The sequence below is a fragment of the Sinocyclocheilus anshuiensis genome, unplaced genomic scaffold, assembly GCF_001515605.1.
Source record: "Sinocyclocheilus anshuiensis isolate Anshui unplaced genomic scaffold, SAMN03320099.WGS_v1.1 scaffold754, whole genome shotgun sequence".
In the NCBI taxonomy this organism is placed as follows: Eukaryota; Metazoa; Chordata; class Actinopteri; order Cypriniformes; family Cyprinidae; genus Sinocyclocheilus; species Sinocyclocheilus anshuiensis.
This window is the reverse complement of record NW_015542361.1, coordinates 354,337-373,532: the sequence shown is the minus strand read 5'-3', so window position 1 is coordinate 373,532 and position 19,196 is coordinate 354,337. Positions and strand designations below refer to the sequence as shown.

Below are 19,196 nucleotides of genomic sequence, written 5' to 3'. Positions count from 1 at the left end.
TACATAGCACTAGCATGCTAGTTGTGTTTACCAAGGAGTCTCAGTAAGACATCGATCACCAAACATCATCATCATAGCCTATATTCTCTGTGTAAAGTAAATGCTAAGGTCTTTTAGAATACATGACAGCAGGCCTTTAAAGCTTTGAAAGTTATCTGTCGACTTTAGCAATAGTTAACAATAGACAGCTAAAGCAGTGAAGCCACCACTGAAACCAATGAAAAGGAAGTGAATGCGTTTGCGCTTTGGTATTCTTGACAGTTGGTTCTTTCAGACAGAAAATGGCTGATTGTGATGTTGCTGTTAGGTGGTGGGTAGGTGATCAAAAGTGCTAGCAATGTAGCAATGCCAACGTAAATCTGAGCAGCACATTCAATGCATAACTCAATTATTGATGTTTACAATTGATGTTACTGTTCAAATAGCCCTCAAACACCCTCAGAAGGAGTTAGTGTCTTTATTTACTGTGTTCTTAAACTAATTCATTAATGACATTTCCATACTTTAGCTATCCTTTGGCATCTGTTAAATTTTCCATTAACTATGAAGTTAACTATATAAAAACAACATCCATATTCCATTCTCACAATGGAAAGCCTATGTGGATGTACGGGCATGTTACGAGTGATTAAAACATCTTGCTGGAAGGGAGAGGGACAGCAAACCCCGCCCCATTTGTGGAACTCAGAGCTTGTGTGATAAAAATGTATGTTTAGTGGGATTAAGTGAAGCTGCAGCTAATGATTACAGAAGTTTTAAAGGTAACTTTCTCATTCCTTGGGGTGGTACACCACTGTTAAGCAGCCTGGCTGTTAATTAGGTCACGGCTATGTGATAATCAGTTAGCTTAAGCTAAACAAGACACTAATTAAAGATATACATATAAAGCAGGTCAAAAAAATGAACTTCATTTGCTGGGTAAAATGTGCTTTTAAGTCATCAAAAAAAAAAGAAAATAAAAAAGTGGCTTAGCTTAAGGCTCTAAGCAACTTAATTTCAACAGCAAAGAAGAAATTGTTTATTTATTCCCAGTCCTTATCACCCTCATGTAGTGAGATGAGTTTGAACATGCAGTGGGCTATGTTTATTTTAATCTAAGGAATAATAACAGACAACCCCCACCCCAATTAGGAATTAATGAAAATGAGAAGAAGATAAAACATATTTTCTATACAGAGACTATTAAACCTAAACACTCCTCAACAGAAAGGAGGGTATGTTACAGAAGTAATTATCCAGTGAATTTTAATGCAGGAAGTTTTCTTTCTTTTGCATCTCTCTTACTACTACTTTGAGATTTAGCTCATGGCATTTTATAAACTCTTCTCAAGCTTTTGTTAGATTGGCAGGGTATTTGGAATTAAAGTGATTAGTGTTTAGTAATAAAATTGTTAAGCACTAACTGAATCATGGGATAGAGAATGAAAATACAATGTATTTATTGATTCTTTGGCACTCTCATAGCTTTTATTGTACATAAGTAGACCAGTTTTAATAAACACAAATCTGAGAAATTGGTTTTGTGATGTTTTGGCAATGTCACCATTACCTTTTTTTTTTCTCTCCCTCTTTTACCATCTTACCATTTGCATGCTCTTTTGCTATAATCTATTCTCTCTCTCTCTCTCTCTCTCTCTCTCTCTATATATATATATATATTTCTCTCTCTCTCTCTGTCTCTCTCTTTCTCTTTAAAAAATAAAAAAAGATAACTTATTAATTATATAAGTAATGATACAGATTCTCAGTTGGTTTGACATCTCAGATATGGCCATATATTTTGGATAATTTAATCTCGTTGAAAGTCTGAAACTCTCACCCAGATATTTTTAGCAGGCCGAAACAGGTTCCCTTGCAGAATTTCCCAAAATTGTGGCCCATCATCTGTTCCTTATATTTTAACAAGACACCCAATGCCCACAGCAGTTTCACAGCATGATGCTAGCGCTACCATACTTCACTGTAGGTATGGCGTTTTTGAGGTGTGGGCAGTGTTACATTCATGCCACACATATTGTTTTACATTTTGGGCTGAAAATCTTAGCTTTTTTGGCAAACATCCTTTCACATGATTCTTGAATCTGACTTCTTTTGTGTCCCCCTCCCAGATACAGTATGTGCCACCCAGAAGTAGCTGAGCTCATAATGTGAGTGATTGTTGAACCTACAGTATAATCAGTTTGCAGCTTCTGAACTTTGTAGCCTGAAACTCTGTAGCTCTGTATACACTTGCACAGTTTTTTTTTTAGTATCTGGGTGTTTTGATGTCACTTTTCTCATAATTTAATTAGTCCACGTCGCTGCCCAGCTCAGTTGGAGCAGGCAGGGAGCTCTCACTGTGCAGTGGGCATAATGCCAGCCCCCCCTCTTGTCTTGAGATTGACCTTCAGGTCTCTTTGCTTGCAAGCACAGGGAGGTGCGTGTGTTTATGGGGGAATGATGCCATAGTAAGGAGCAGGCAGTTTGGCAGATTTTCTGACATACTTATTTAAAAGTATGCATGCACATTCTCAGAGGGCTGCTCTTTCAGGCCATGACACAAAACATGTACTTTACAAACCCTTACAAACTAAAGGTGTGATGTACAGGGAAGGAAGTGTTGCTGCACTGTCTGTTTACCTACTGGTGCTTTAATGTTTAGTGCAGCGTATCTTTATTAGCCCAGCATTGGGGAAAAGTATTTCTTCTCTCATGAAGATGATTTCAATTCTTTTAATTAGCAAGGATAAAACAAGAAAATACATGTCATGGCCTGTTTTATGTATGTATATATATATATATATATATATACACACGTGTGTTTTTTTTCTTTTGGGGTGAGGAAGGGTGTATATATATATATGTAGTATGCAACAGGATGTGGCATGTCATACCTCTGTTTTACTTTTAATATATCGCTCGTTCCTCTAACCCAGAGAGAACAGACTTCCTTTATCATGTGTCAATTTTATTTGCTTTTTACTTTACCCTCTCTTTAACATATGGCAGATTCATCTGCTGTCTCCCTTCAGCAAGCTCACCCAACCTCTAAACCACCTACCCACTGCAATTTTGAGTTAAACTTGAATTACAGTAATCAACAATAACATCTCAACTGTGAAAGAAGGTCGACACAATCGCTTTTGTCTTTGACACTGCACTTGTTTAAACACAGAGAGAGACAGATAAAAAGGGGGAAAAAGTTGCCTCAGAAATGTCCTCTAAAGGCCTTTCTCCTCTCCTCTCAATAATCAACCTTAAATATGCTTCTTGTGCAATAGAATTTCCAGACTCTGTACATCTCTTCCACCTCTTTCCTTCTCTCTTTTTTTAGTTTATTACATTTGTCCCTATTCTCTTTTATTTCTTATTACCATTACACGATTGGCTTGACTGAGGAGGGGATCTATTGTTATTTCAGATTCCGCAGTCTGAATTGGGCTTCATAAACAAGGGGGGTTCATTCCTGATAGTGTTTCTGAATTCATTATTGTGGGACTTTGAGTGACAGCTGAGAGAGAGAGAGAGAGAGAGAGAGCAATGGAGAGAGAGAAAGGAAGTATTTAACAAGCGTACAATGAATGGCAAAACACAACACAACAAACACGCATGTGTGTGTGTATGTGTGTGTGTGTGTGTACACATACATACACACGCATCATATACATAGCTTAATAGTTACATAGCTTCACACTGAATATAGATTGACTGTAAAACAAATACTACACTCATATACTAATACCAATACTACAAGCGGCATGTACTTTGAAACAGTTTTCACTCAGAAATAGTTTGTAAATGTAACAAATAATTACAAAGGAACAGGAAATAACAAAATTAAATGTGGAATTTTGAAGTAGAAAAACTGAAATAGTGTAAAACATACTCAAGTTTTATTTACAACTTTGAAAAAAATCATTATTTTACAGTGTGTATTTATAAAGTTAGTACACTAACATTTCTCATATCAGGCCCTGTGTGGCACCCATGGAATGCTTATTAAGAACCATACTCCTCCCTTGTTTTTATTTCAAGACATCCTTGAACATGATCCATTTACTACTAACTTGAGAAAACCACGTAAAAAAAGCATGTTGTCTTCATGAACATCCTTTTTTCTACTGCCGGATCTCTGTTGCTTAAGGCTTCAAACCTGCCTTGTGTTTTTCCTCCAGTTGAGAATCCTCCATGTCTAAATATTGTTAAGAGGAAGAGCATTTTAACATGGCAAGGATTATCAGTATATCCCCAGGTCTTTTCAGCTTGCCGCCGTTTTGGGCGAAACACTTGCTCCATACAAATTGAAATTGGATTTGCCAATGGATGCCTTAGGTTATAAAGCATGGATATTCATCTAATTACACAATTACAAATTGGAGTAATTACATATGCAGACTTGCTGTACAATGTAATTATGGTGTAATTAAAGTCGAAATAACCCAAACTGCTATGCAAAATGCACGACTATCCACAGAGGCACAGACCTGTTCATCCTTTCTGACCTATGGCATCAGTTTCATGCAGATGTTTATTACATTACTTGTTCAGTTTAGAGAAGGAGAAGTTATGCTACTCAAGTTCATTCAAATTTAGTTTTTAGTTCACAAACTATGTTTGAGTGGTCAAGAACTCCTATTTGGGATTGTGCTTCTGAATGTCCACACATCTGATGAAGGCTGTTGTGACTGAAAATAAGATGTTCTGAGCCCTAAAATGACAAGAAATAGCTTTTGTGAGACAAAAGAGTATTACATATCATTAACGGCATCTCTGTCATATTCCCTCTCCCCTGCTCCTCCTTTCTCTTTCTCTTTCTCTTTCTCTTTGTTTAATTTTCTTTTTCGCTCTCCCAAATCTTTAAAATGAGGACAGACTACATTTCTCTCTCATGTGCTAATTAGGAACTGTAGACCTTGGAAGAATTATGTCAATGTTTATTCCTATCATTCACCTTCATTATAGTTCGCACCCTCTGCCCTCTCACCCAGCATGCATCTATCTCAGTCTTCCTATGCATATTCTGCAACTCAGTGTTCTTTCTCTTAAATCTGTCATCTTTTTTTGAAGTGTAATAATTAGAAAAAAAAAATGTCATGGTGTGTGAGAAAAATGTTATTATACTGCTTTAGTTCAGTACAGTGGGTCAGGACTCTGGTGTGTTTAAATGATAAAAGTTCTATTCAACGTGCTAATTGTCAGTGTGCTCTGTTGATTGACGTGTCTTAGATAAATGTAGACTTAGTATTTTTGTGCACGCTTCAACAATAAAAGGGCAATTTATTTCCCCTTAGCAGCAGCTCATTTGATTTATCTGTTTCGCATGCTCACTTTTTCTCTCTTTCCCTTGTTATACTCTCGCTCACCTTTTCTCCTGCCTTTCTCTCAATTTGTAAATATTACCCATAGAGGGAATTAGCATTGCTTTTTTCCTCACTATATTTAAAATTCCAATTGTATTCCAAAGTGTATATGAAAGCGCTTCCGTGAGTGTCGTCTCTCTGTGCTCACCGTACCCCTGTGAGGCTATCAACGGGCAGTCCTTATGAAACATTTATCAGTCTGTTTTATGTCTTAATGATCCTGTTAGGATTCCCCGCTTGGTTATGGAGACGACGGCGAGCTATGTACTGCTCAGAGAAAGAAAGAAAGAAAAGGAGAGAGAGAAAGAGAGAGAGAGAGCATAAGCCGCATGGAGTATACCAGATTTTAATTCCATGTCTTTGCCAAAACATTGCTTACCTTTGCATACAAGCCTCCTTGGCAGGGCCGTGCTTTTTCATCAGTTTCTTAATTTTCTGTTTTCTGTTTTTATAATTAAAACATAATATTTATCTTTCCCCAACAGAAGGCTGTCGTACTGGGGTAGCCAGAGAGTTTGAATATTAATATTTTAAATGCATCAATATGACGTCTTTCAGCCGACTGGAAAGGTGTCATCACTTTGAACAAGATAATGGTATGTCTTGTAAACTATTAAATGTACTTGTTAGAAAAAAAAATGAACCATCTTGACTGAGGAATATGAAAATATCATCATCAGGCTGCTGAGGAAAACAGGAAGGGGAAAAAATACTTTTAATTTTCCTTAAATCGAAGAGTTTTGAATTAGTGCACACTAAAGTAGATGCAAGGTGTCATTATTGACAGTCACATTCTTTACTGGCGAAAACAAAAAGTTTATTTGCTGGAAGGTTGGATGGTGCTGCAGTTTTTGTGAGCGGAGGGCGACAGCTGTCTTACTCTGTCAGAGCTGAATTCCTCTGGAATGAAACCGCCTCTCTCTCTCTCTCTCTCTCTCTCTCAAACCAGCGCATACAAATGGCATATCTGGGTGGGAGGGCGCTTTGTTTGAACAAGTTAACTTTGGCATGATTGGGGTGCCTCCCGTGTGAAAGAGCAAGTGAATACATTGACCTTTGTCTCATTAAATATGGAGGACCAGCCATATGAAACCATGACAGAAGAATCCTCCTTCTCCATTTGCCTCCCCTTCTCACTGTCTCACTCTCTCTCTTTCTCTCTCTCTTGTTTACCTTTCTTTCTCTCACGCACTTGCGTAAACACAAGTTACGGAGGTGTAAAGCAAGAACATTATGTAGATTAAAAGCAGTATTTAGAGAGAAAGACACGTGTCAAAGTCCCAGCCATGCTGTGGCATTCATCATGCACTGATGAGTATCTCTCCCCTCTTCTTTCCCTCTCTCCCTCCTAACCCCATTGACAGGCCACATAAAAAAGCCTTTGTGTCAACATCACGGCACTGACATGAGGCAGATAATGACATGAAAAGTTTGCCTCTTCTTCTCTGCACCCCCAATCTTCATTTTCGCGATAGTTATCTTCTAATCAAAGGCGAAAGAAGAGTAAAAAAAGAAAACTGGGCAAAAAAGTCCATGGATTAAGATCTTCATTTTCTCTCTTTTTCTTTCTTTCTTTTTTTTTTAAGCCTGTGCATTCCAATTGTTCTTAAAATATTTGGCAATGTCAATTAGTAAGTGAGCAGAGCTAGCTGATGAACACAATTTTCCACTAGACTGAGCACCCTATTGTTGTGGAGCGAGGAGCAGATTTCTGAGGTCATTATCATTCCCCGTTAGCCTGGCCCAGCTGCTCCTCTCGGCTTCAGCCAAACTCCACACCACGGCTCTGGTAGCAGGCAGCAACAGGGGGCCTGGAGAGAGAAAGAGAGAGAGGGAAATGGAGGGAAAGAAGGGAGGGCTGACATGAGCGAGAAAGAGAGAGGTAGCACGCTAAAGAAAAAGTGTGGCTGCGATGATACGCAGGGATGGTTAGGAGGGCCGAGACAAGCAAATGATGGTCAGATTACTCTAATAAAGCCTAAAGAGAAAGATTGAAAAAGACAGCTACGTCGTGCGATGAAATTAGAGAGGAAGAAATGGGGATAAAGAACAAGAGAGCGAGCGAATGGAGAAACAGAAGGAAAGAAACACGGTGCTTGGAGGGAATTAAAAAATCAGTCATACGCTTCTTGGAGCCGAACGCTGAACGCTGAGATTATGAAGGCAAAAGATTTGGATGGCAATGCAAATCAGGGAAATAAAGATCCAGAATGACATACTGCTCTGGTTGGGCAAACCTCTCCCCCAACAGACCCCTGTACTGGCAGGCAGGGGCAAGAGAGAGCAGCCCCAGCGAAGCCATCCTGTCTGTTGTAGAGTAACTATGAGGGAGAGATGAACACATGGTGGAAGTGAGGCAGGGGTGAAAATGAATGCAGTTCTAAATGAGTGAAAGCACTGTATGTGTTATGAGGAAGGAAAGCTCATGAATGTCTAAAATAATGATAGTGAATGAGGGAGTGTAGAGGGTACATCTGAAAGAAACGTGAGAACAACAAAAGGGAAAACAGGAGGACTGAAAAATGGGGGGACTATACATCATGCTTGTATATATAATAATACAGATTTTTTTTTTTATTGCATCTGACTGCAGCATATCCATTTTCTCTCGTTTTTCTTTCTGACTTAAAAACTTTAGTTCTCGTCTGTGTTCACATTCCATTAGGATGTGTGCGGGTTGCATCATGCTGTTTACACGCTCTTCCACCAGGTTATTAAAGCAGGGCCAAATTACTTACAGAATGGATGTTTTTGATGAAGTAAAAAAAAATGAGGGTAACACTTTCTATGAAGCCCATATTTATAATACATTATACATTTTTTTAAGGCATTATAATGAATGCATAATGCATTATAAAAACCCTTATAATATGTTATATCATCTTATGAATATTCATAAGAACAGTTTTAATGTTTTATAATATTTACTTATTTGTGGTTATAGCTTTTAAGAGTATGATGATTTATAACACACAGTGAACATGTTGCATCCACTTAAGTTACAATGGATTATATTTCTCATAGTTATAATGTATTATAAGTCTCATATCTTGCCATCTTTCTTATGCTACTTTACTTAAAGCCATCAAAGACCACTTATAAGTATAGTAATATTAATAATAATACTATTTTTTTTCTCAAACAGCCATAAGATCAGATATCAGATCAGATGAATGTGTAATAAGACATATTTGCTTTGAACTATTTTTAATGTAATATCAGTTTGATTATTTTGACGGTTCCCCAACAGACAAACTGACTATAAGTAACTTTGCAAGTACGTCAACATTCTACCAACCCTAACCTTAACCTAAGCCTACTAATACTCTAATGAGAGTTAGTTGACATGTAGTTGCAAAGTTGCTTATAGTCGATAGACTAGGGGGGCCATCAAAATAAAATGTAACCTAACATATAAACATTGCATTTTTTTTTTTTGTTGAAATTATTAACTAGCTCACATCAAAATTAATAGTAGCCTCACAGGGAACACTCAAATAACACTCCACACCTAACCACTTACAAGATGTAGTAAGATACTGTGCAGATCTTAAATAAACAATGTCAAGATATATAGTCCATTATAAATGTAAAAATAGATTTTATATGGTGTTCATTGTGTGTTATAAATAATCATAATCTTTAAATTTATAACCACAAATGTGTAAGCATTATAATGTATTATAATTGTTGTTATGATTATTTATACGATGATATAACATATTATAAGGTCTTTTATAATGCATTATGCATTCATTATAATGCCTTAAGAATACCCTTATAATGTGTTATAAATATGAGCTTCATAGAAAGTGTTACCCAAATGAGCTTCTTATGCTACATAAATATACTAAATTCTAAAACCTAGGCATTGAATTATATGTTGTAAAAAGACTTTACATTATAAATAAACTTTTTTTTTAAATTCAGAACTAAAGTATAATTAAAATAGTGTAATTAAAACTTAATTATTTTACACACTATTTGCATGTGCTACCGATTATGAATTTGAAAGTACTGTGATGTATATTTTAATGTAACAGATTAAGAAAAAGTACAAATATGTAGGACAGTGACTTGACTCTATCCATCAGTTGTTGAGTTTCTCGTTTTCAGGAAGATTGACGTATCTGACATTGTGACATTACAAGGTCAAAATTAACAAACAAACAAAAACATGAGGGTGAATTTTCATTTCATGCTGACAACAGTCAAATGGATGATTTTTTTTTACAGGTAACCTAGAAAATTTGCTGCATGTGGTTACATGTAAATTAAGTCAAAAATGTTACTTAAACTGACTAAATCAAGCTGACAAATTAGGTTACACTAACAAAAGTAATTTTTATTCTGAATAATTATTATCAGGTTTATTTATCCACTGTAAAAATTGTATTGTTTCGTAATTACCTTAAAGTGACATTTTTATTTGATCTAACCCTTAAAAAATTACTTGGTGTAATACAATAGTTTAATTCAGACAAATGAAATAATATTTTGAATAAAACAGTTATTTTAGATGTTACCACATAAGACACAGTTTTTAGGTTTTTAGTAAAACATTGTACTTTTTTAGCTGGTGAAACATTTTCTACTTACTTTTTTTTGGTCACACTTTATTTTAAGGTCAAAGTATTGCTATTAACAAACCATTAACTATGACATTTGCCTCAATAAACTCCTAAATTGCTGCTTATTAATAGTTAGTAAGGTAGTTGTTAGTTGTTAAGTTTAGGTGTTGGGTAGGATTAGGGATGCAGAATATGGTTATACAGAATATGTGCTTTATATGTACTAATAAACAGCCAATATGCTAGTAATATGCATGATAATAAGCGACTAGTTAATTGTGAGAATTGGTCCCTATCCTAAAGTGTTACCTTTTTTTTTTTCAAGTAAAGTTTGAATGAATGTTGAACTGACTATGAATGAATGACTAAATTAATTATTTTCAATGTTTAGCACTCCTCTTGAAAAAGCACAGATTTGGGACTCTCCTTAACCAACACCAATATGCCATAACCACCTGGACTACTTGACAGCAGCCAATCTGTGCTCTCTTGTTGTCTAGAGAAGCATATTTTCCTACTCTCTGCAGTGTTCATCCCACATTTTTAGATATTTAATGCTCCGGAGTAGTTAAGTTTCTCACAAACTAAAGCGGGCCACCACATTGTTTTGTGACCGCTGACAGTGACAGTAAGTGACACTTTGAAGATGACTACCTCCTGTTTAGAGTGAGCGGTTCGTGATTAATAAGAGGTGAGTTATTTGATCTGGAGTGGAGGGCACTGTGGCATCTTCACTGGAGTATGTCTATGCTTTACCCCTCTCCATTCTCACAGGAGAGGGCTGACAAGCTCCCCCAAAGGAGGGACATTTGACTCATCAGCATGGTGGAGCTATCCATTTCCTTCCATGCAGAGACACTTGAATCATCACCACCCTTCCCAAAAAAAAAAAAAAAACTCCATTGCATTCGCTCTTTAATCTAGCAATTCAGATGTCTACGTAGAGCTTCTCTATCATGTGAAATTCGATGTTCTACCAGCTGCCTTTTATTCTGCATTGATTAAAACAGCAAAAGAGGAGATGAAGTGTTTTATTCATTCTCTTCAAAACATTCTCATACCTGCATCATTGTTTCCAAAGGAAGCTTTTTTCAGATGATGAAAGCCCCTTTGACTCAAAGAAAAAAAAGAGAAAAATATAAAAAAAGCTCTCTCACTTTTGTACTTGCCAGCTGTACGTTTTAATGTGCTCCCAGAAGCATTTTCACTCCTCCCCGTTCTCTTGGCACACCATCTCCCTCTTGCCCCTTTCTCACACTCGCCGTCTATACGTCTTATCCTCCGCTCACCTACCTGTGGAAAGTTTGCGTTAGTTGCGCGGCACGGCATCAAAGCATTGCTCTCAGCTTGCAGCTGCCAAGCTCCTCGTCCCCTGTTAGCAGGCATCCAGCTGTCAGGCGCAGAGAGGGGGAAAAGAGGGAGGAAATCTCTCACCAGCCATATGGTACCCGGCTCTGCCGCAGCATCGCCGCTCCACGGGCAAATGGCAAACTCATAGATCTCATCAACACTCCTAATATCCAGCTTGGAGATGGAGAATATTAGCCTTTTCACCCTGCTCCATCCAGGCCCGACTCGGTCGAGAAGCGGGTTCCCGGTTAGCTCTTTGCTGGCCGAAAGGCGAGAGTACGTTTCTTGAAGGCTTTTAAAAATGGATCCTTGCCATGCACTGTGACTTGATTTTTGATAGCTCGCATCACGGGTCTCGCTTAAAGCGCAGCTGAACGAAAATCCCTGAACAGGTTTTGGTGTTTGAGAAATGGTGCGAATATCAGACACATTAAAGATTCCGCGTGACCGACCCTCGAGAGTTCGGCTTCCGCGTTTGGTCTATTAGCAGGATGCTACGTCTACTCTCCTAATCCTAACAGGCCTGAGATATCAGACTCCGCTGTCTCGCCGTAAGTGGTGCCTTATGGCAGCGCAAGCTGTGGCGAAGCACAGGAATTATGGGTACATTACCGCATAAGGCTGAAAACACTGTCAAAATCGGCACGGGTGAATCCCGCATCCTTATGCGTACACCGTTTCGGAGTTTAGCCTTGAGCAGAAGGTACATAGAGTAATTGGTGCTGGGAGAGAATGTGTGTGTGAATTTCACTATTAATGAATATTAATCAACGGGAGAGGAGGGGGTGTCTCTTGCAGAAGAAAAGAGAAATGCAAGAAATGTGCACTCACAAATATTTCTTATTTCACTTATTTATTTTATTCCGCAACCCAACCTGAAGCGGTCGCCATTAGGAGTGAGAGCTGGGGAGATTAATATGGCAGTTGCAGCATTTTGGAGGGATCGTAACGTTAATGGTCCCACTGGGTTTTTAATGAGTGTTGTGCCCAAAACAAAATGAGCTAATTAGTGTTATCATCCATATATCAGGCCATATGCATATACACTGATCTACACTCAAACACACACACACACACACACACACACACACACACAGCATAATGCTACTCCTCCATCATAGGAGAATCTGATCACAGCTTTGTTGTGCCCTAACATTACAGGGCACTTCAAGAAATGACCCTGTCTTTAGAATCCTTCCCATTTTCTGCAATCACTTGTGATTGAGGTGTAGTTGACTTACAGAATTATATAGAATTTATATATTATCTCTATTTACCTTCTGTTGCCTTGACTATTGCCACACGGAACGACTCAAATTTACATTTAATGTTTTGACACTCTGATACATACAGCCACAAACTGTAAAGTTATAGCTCACACACTGGAAAATATGATCAGGTTTCCTTTTATGTCTCTCAGGGCAAACAGCCTAGATATATGATATTGTTCTTAAAGTGCCTTAAATGTCTTTAGGGATCATTCCTAAAGCTGTTAAAAGAGTACAGGAGTGATGAGCATATCTGTGAATGGATGGAAAGGAACAAGAAAGAAAGTAGAAAAGGAAAGAAAGAAAGACAGAAAGAAAGAAAGAAAGAAAGAAAGAAAGAAAGAAAGAAAGAAAGAAAGAAAAAGAATGAGAAAGTGACTATTGCCACACGGAACGACTCAAATTTACATTTAATGTTTTGACACTCTGATACATACAGCCACAAACTGTAAAGTTATAGCTCACACACTGGAAAATATGATCAGGTTTCCTTTTATGTCTCTCAGGGCAAACAGCCTAGATATATGATATTGTTCTTAAAGTGCCTTAAATGTCTTTAGGGATCATTCCTAAAGCTGTTAAAAGAGTACAGGAGTGATGAGCATATCTGTGAATGGATGGAAAGGAACAAGAAAGAAAGTAGAAAAGGAAAGAAAGAAAGACAGAAAGAAAGAAAGAAAGAAAGAAAGAAAGAAAGAAAGAAAGAAAGAAAAAGAATGAGAAAGGAAGGAAGGTAGAATGGAAGGATGAATGGTAAATCAATAAAGCAGGAAAACGAAAGGAAGGAAAGAACAGAAAACTGAGAAAAATAAATTGAAATTTGAGAAATAAAAAGGAAGGGAAAAATGAGGAAGAAAATGTAGGAGAAAAAAGAATGTGAGGAAGTAAAGAAAAAATGACAGAAAATGAAGGAAAAGAACGACAAATGAATGAAGAAAGGATTACAATAAGAAAAAGAACAAGAAAAATAAATAAAACAACTAGCAAGAAGGAAGGAAATAAAGAAAAAAACATCGGGGAAAGGAAGGAAGGAGAAAGAAAGAAACATGAAAAAAAGAACAAAAAGATCAGGAAAGGAAAAAGGAAGTAAAGAACAAGGAAGGAAATAAGCAAGGAAAAGGAGGTGGAAGGAATGAAAATGGAAAAGCGTAAGGAAGGAAGGAAGGAAGGAAAATGATGAATAAATTAGAATGCAATAAAAACAAAATAATACGAATAAGGAATGAATAAGGGAGAGAAAAGAAAAAATACGAAAATGAGAATGAATGAATACAAGAATGAACTTTTTTTTTTTTTGGACAGAACTGTTATCAGCTCCAGTAGGCTGGTGTTTGTCATCTCATTTCTTCACATTTGAGCTTTCTTACTGACCTCCACTTTATTTCTCTGGCATTAAGCCTATTATAAAATCAATAAACAATTGTGCCTTTTTCCCCTTTAAATCTTTTTTCTCCTCTGTATATCCTCTGCAATCGGAGAGGAGACACAGATATCAGACTTTTTTTCATTTATTTATTTTTTTCTAGCTCAAAACTGTGGCGGCAGCAGGTACCGGTGCTGTGACCTGTCTGTGAAAACACAATTTAGTGCACAAGCATCTTGATCAGTTGTGTCCTGTGTCATTATCCAGTTATGTCCAATCCTGAAGCGCTCCAGTGGCCTGAGGTTAACCTGAGACCCGCTCCCATCATAACCGCAGTCAACCATCACGCTTCTCCTGTGGCAGCGTATCCTCTGTCAAACCCTTTCTTTTTCGTTTTTAATCAAATATGCATAAGCAATGTGTGTTTTAAAAGGCCTGATTTGTTTTTTTGCAATTGATTGGGAATCAGTTTTACACCACAGTGAATGTGCCTCCTTCTCTCCCTACTCCTAGATTAGCACCCTGAGGCAAAGTTATGGAATGATCGAGGGCTTTTTAATTGTCACATTCTCAAAATGTAATAACCCTCCCGATAAAAATCAACAAACACTGAGTTTGACAGCTGATTCATACATTGTGCATCAAAAATAAAAGCCATTTACAGATTTTAATTCCCACTGTCAGTTTAAACTAAAGTGTCAAGCACAGCGGTAGGGATGACAATGTAAACCGCTTTCATTTCTTCAGCTTAAAAGAACTTTGAAATGAAAATGCCTGTAACAAGGCTACAGTCACATTGTTTTTCTCTCTTTCGCTTTTTTTATTATTTATTTATTTTTCTCTCTTCCTTCCTCTACTTTTTTTTTTCTTAGGTCTCATTTGAGTGCTGGTAATTATGGGTAATCATAAACAGCGGAGCTCCTGCTAATGAGCCTGTGTTGTATGTTGGGTTCATACAGAGCCTCCTCTTCACTGCAACCAGTGTGGGAAGAAGAAGCAGCTCTTTGTTCTGCATGTGGTGGTCCTTTTTCATTTTTTTCCCCCACCAATTTGAAACTGTGCCTTTACGTTATGTTTCATTTTTTATCTTTTTTTATTGTTAGTCTCTTTCTTTACTGTATCATATTTAGCATTATATTGATACAGTACCAGAGACATTTAAGACGTTAAGGGGTCAGAGCAAACAAAGAATGTAATTAAAAAGATAATTTTATTTTGCCAACGTTTTGGCACACAGGCCTTCATCAGGGCTAAAAAATTGCAGATGTACATAGGTTCCTATAAATGCAGAAAAGGACAAAATTCAAAAATGCAAACAACCACTGAAAATATTGGATAATATATCATTCACCAATCACAAAATTCATCAAACAAATAGCCACATATTTTTTTTAGAATGAAATATACAGTAGTGGTGTAGTCCTAAAGAACCCCCCCCCCCCCCATAAAAAAAAAGAAGAAAAAAAAAGTTTCATTTATATAGTAATTTAGTTATATTAATGCAGTGCACTCTAAAATTGGTCGACAGATAGTAGTCACTGCATGACTTCCAGGTTGTTCCAGGTCTGTTGACCACATTACAGTTCTATACATAATTTCAAGTTGCTTTGGAATTGTATTCATTGTGAAAAGTGTTTTACATATAAATCTGAATTTAATGTTTTATTTTATGCAAGTGGGTAGAAAACAATAACTTCATATGAAATAAATATTTCCAGATTATAAATATTAATTAAAAATAATTTATATTTATACTTATAATATGATGCCTAACATTTTTCTCACGCAGCATAAGTGGGTCTTTATACATGTAAAACATATAGATAATTTTATAATTTAGGAAGGGAATACTCTCCTGCAAGAGGATTTTCCAGCGTGTAGCATGAAAAACAAAAGTTTTATACAAATAGGCCTATATGGATAACATAAATTACATATAGCCTACATAAAGCGTGCAAAGAGAGCTCCCTAAAAACCTGTCATTCGTCTTAGCTGATTGCGATCTCACAAAGTTCCGTTATAATCAATGAATCTCTCTGTACTGCACAATTAATCTTTTATTTACATCGTTATAATAAGATGGTTCTCGAGCTTGCAGAACTGAGCACTGGACAAAAACTCCAGCGTTTTAAGCGTTGAATGGGTTCTAACTTTAATGCCTCTGATTGGTCATTGCGTTCAATAAATCAACAGGTATGTATGTGATTAGCTACATTGCTGAACGCTGTAAAAATGTAAATGGAAACCTGTTACGCTCTCCGGAGCGCAAACACAAATGTGCACTAGATAGTTTGCCAAATCTGGAAGATGTAACTCGGGGGAGAAGAATTGTTGAACTTTTTTTTTTTTCTTCTTTGCGCTCAAAAAGTATTCTAGTAGCTTCGCAAAACTGAAGTTGAGCTACTGATGTCACATGGACTGTGTTACCGATGTCCTTATACTACGTTTCTGGACCTGGGAACATTACAGTTGCGCTGCTGTCTATGCAGGGTCTGAGAGCTCTCAGATTTCATCAAAAATATCTTAATTTGTGTTCCGAAGATGAACGAAGGTCTTACGGGTTTGAAACGACATGAGGGTGAGTAATTAATGACAGAATTTTCATTTTTGGGTGAACTATCCCTTTAAGCGTTGAATGGGTTCTAACTTTAATGCCTCTGATTAGTCATTGCATTCAATAAATCAACAGGTATGTATGTGATTGGCTACATTGCTGAACGCTGTAAAAATGTAAATGGAAACCTGTTACGCTCTCCGGAGCGCAAACACAAATGTGCGCTAGATAGTTTGCCAAATCTGTTTATTACAGCTTTAACTGTGGGTGCTCTTGCTTTCTTTAGCTTTTGCTTTCACTATCATCCCCTTAAAACCAGGCCTGAACTAAGGGCAGGGCCGGACTGGGACACAATTTCAGGCTGGGAAATCTCATACTCATCCAGGCCATCCTATACACCCACAACAAATTCTGAAACCACAAACAACCCTATTATTTGTATGGCCATCACAAAGGTCTAAACCCTTAGGCTGGAGCTGTGCAAAATAATTAAAGGTTCTTGAACTGCAGCTTCACTTCCATTTTCCCCAATATCTCTGTCCATCCCTTGCATATATGTGTGTTTTTTCTTGTACTTGTCACTTCTTCATCAGCAGGTCTACTGTTATGAACAGAAATGTGTCCACCTAGTTGCAAAACAACCACCTCGTTGTAATTTTTTTGACCAGAATGTTATTTATCTTAAAATGACTTGAATACCCAAGATTTAACAAACCTATATTTCATACAAATATATTAAAACAAATTTGTGTTTAAAGTGCCTATTTATAAAAATTAGTCCAATACCTTTATTGAAAAATCCTAATAGCCTACTGAACACACTATTGCATTGACTCATATTTTTGTTTTGCTGTCTGCTCTCCCTCCTTACCTAAACTATAAATCCATGTGAATATCTGTCTGCTAAATGTATTAATTTAACTTTACAGTATGTCTTTTAGAATACAGTATTCTGACTTATGATAATAATGGGGTGCTCCTGATAGCCTAACAGTTGCTATTAGTTTAATACTCAGCTAAGTTAACAGACAAAACTATAGTGACTAAGGGATTATATTTGGGGATCCGTGGCATTAATTGTTGGACAGCGTGTTCTCTCTCTTACACACACAAAGACTTTATCAATAAAATAGTTTTGGGAAAGCCGGTCATATGCGAGTAATTCACATTCACGCACTCTCTTCTGCTCTCTCTCTTCAGTAACTGCATACGGCTCAATCCTCCATCAGATCTAAAATTTATGTAACGGAGGCTCGGGCTGTTAGTAAAAACATTCGAAAGTAGTTGTTTCACGTCGTGGCCACACTATCATATTGGGCTTGCTTTTTCGATAGGCAACTAACGAGAGAATGTCTCCACTCAAATCTGTGCACTCACTACCATATTTCCTTACAGCGTGTGTCCACTGTTTCAGCCAGCACGAGAACTGCGCTCAGTGCCGCTCAAAACACCAAGTGCGAGCGGCAATGAGTGACGTTGAATGACAGAAGTGATATTGCACCAATTACAAAGAATCACGAATTTCACACAGCAGTATGGGACACCATTAAAGGGGAAGCTACATGACAGTAGATTACGGACTTGCGAAGCAACAAAACAAGTGGGTATACCGAGGGTATACGCAAATATTGATCCTTAGAAGTCATAATACGCAAACAGCCCGGGGAAAAAAGTAAGCATACGGCGTATACTTGCATATGGCCCCGACTACACCACTGGTATACAGGTATAGTCAACAAACAGACATATAGTGATACTCCATTCAAAACATTTTTATTTTAAAAAGGATTCACATTACACATTAAAAGTTTTATTACATGAGATACTAAAACTGTCATATATATATATATAATACAATATCCTTGCAAAAAGTTTATGTTGGAGAAACATTTAAGCGTTTAAGGGAATGTATTACTGAACACAGGAGTTCAATAAAAAGAGGTGACACCTCTTTTTGACTATTTGAGTTTATTGACTATACCTGTATACTTATTCCGAAAAAAGATATGTGGCTATTTGTTTGATGAATTTTGTGATTGGTGAATTATATATTATCCAATATTTTCATTGGTTGTTTGCAAGTTTGAATTTTGTCCTTGTTTGCATTTAAAGAAACCTATGTACACCTGTAATCTTTTAGCCTTGACGAAGGCATGTGTGCCGAACCTTTCAGGGGTCATATGATGCAATTTCAAATTTTCCTTTCTCTTTGAAGTGTTACAAGATGTTCGTGCATAGATATTTTGCATATATGGGTGCACAGTATTGTTTTTTAGTTTTAGTATAGTTTTTTTTTTGCATAAATGTTTTGAATGGAGTATCACTATTCTTCTGTTTGTTGACTATACCTATATATTTATTCAGAAAAATATGTGGCTATTTGTTTGAATTTTGTGATTGGTGGATTATATATTATCCAATATTTTCATTGGTTGTTTGCAAGTTTGAATTTTGTCCTTGTTTGCATTTAAAGAAACCTATGTACACCTGTAATCTTTTAGCCTTGACGAAGGCATGTGTGCCGAACCTTTCTTTATGGAGGACTGTTTCCTGAACCTGCAGAGTAGCCTACAATGCGTCTGTGCACAAAGATTGTTTCTATAAAGTGAGGCAGTTCCAACTTTGCAAGGACAGTTTGGCGCTTCTAACTCACAGCCTGTAAGTACGTTTTTTATATCTAAAGAATTTGCCACTGACGATTCAAACGCGAGTTTTGAGCAGTGTAGAGTAGCGCTTGTTGTTTGTCATTTC

General features: G+C 37.0%; 1 protein-coding gene across 8 annotated transcripts in view; it reads left to right on the top strand.

Annotated features, from left to right (window-relative positions):
• LOC107691894 (zinc finger protein 536-like) overlaps positions 1 to 19,196 on the top strand; it is a 196,922-nt gene that overhangs the window by 93,459 nt on the left and 84,267 nt on the right. The window lies entirely within an intron of this gene.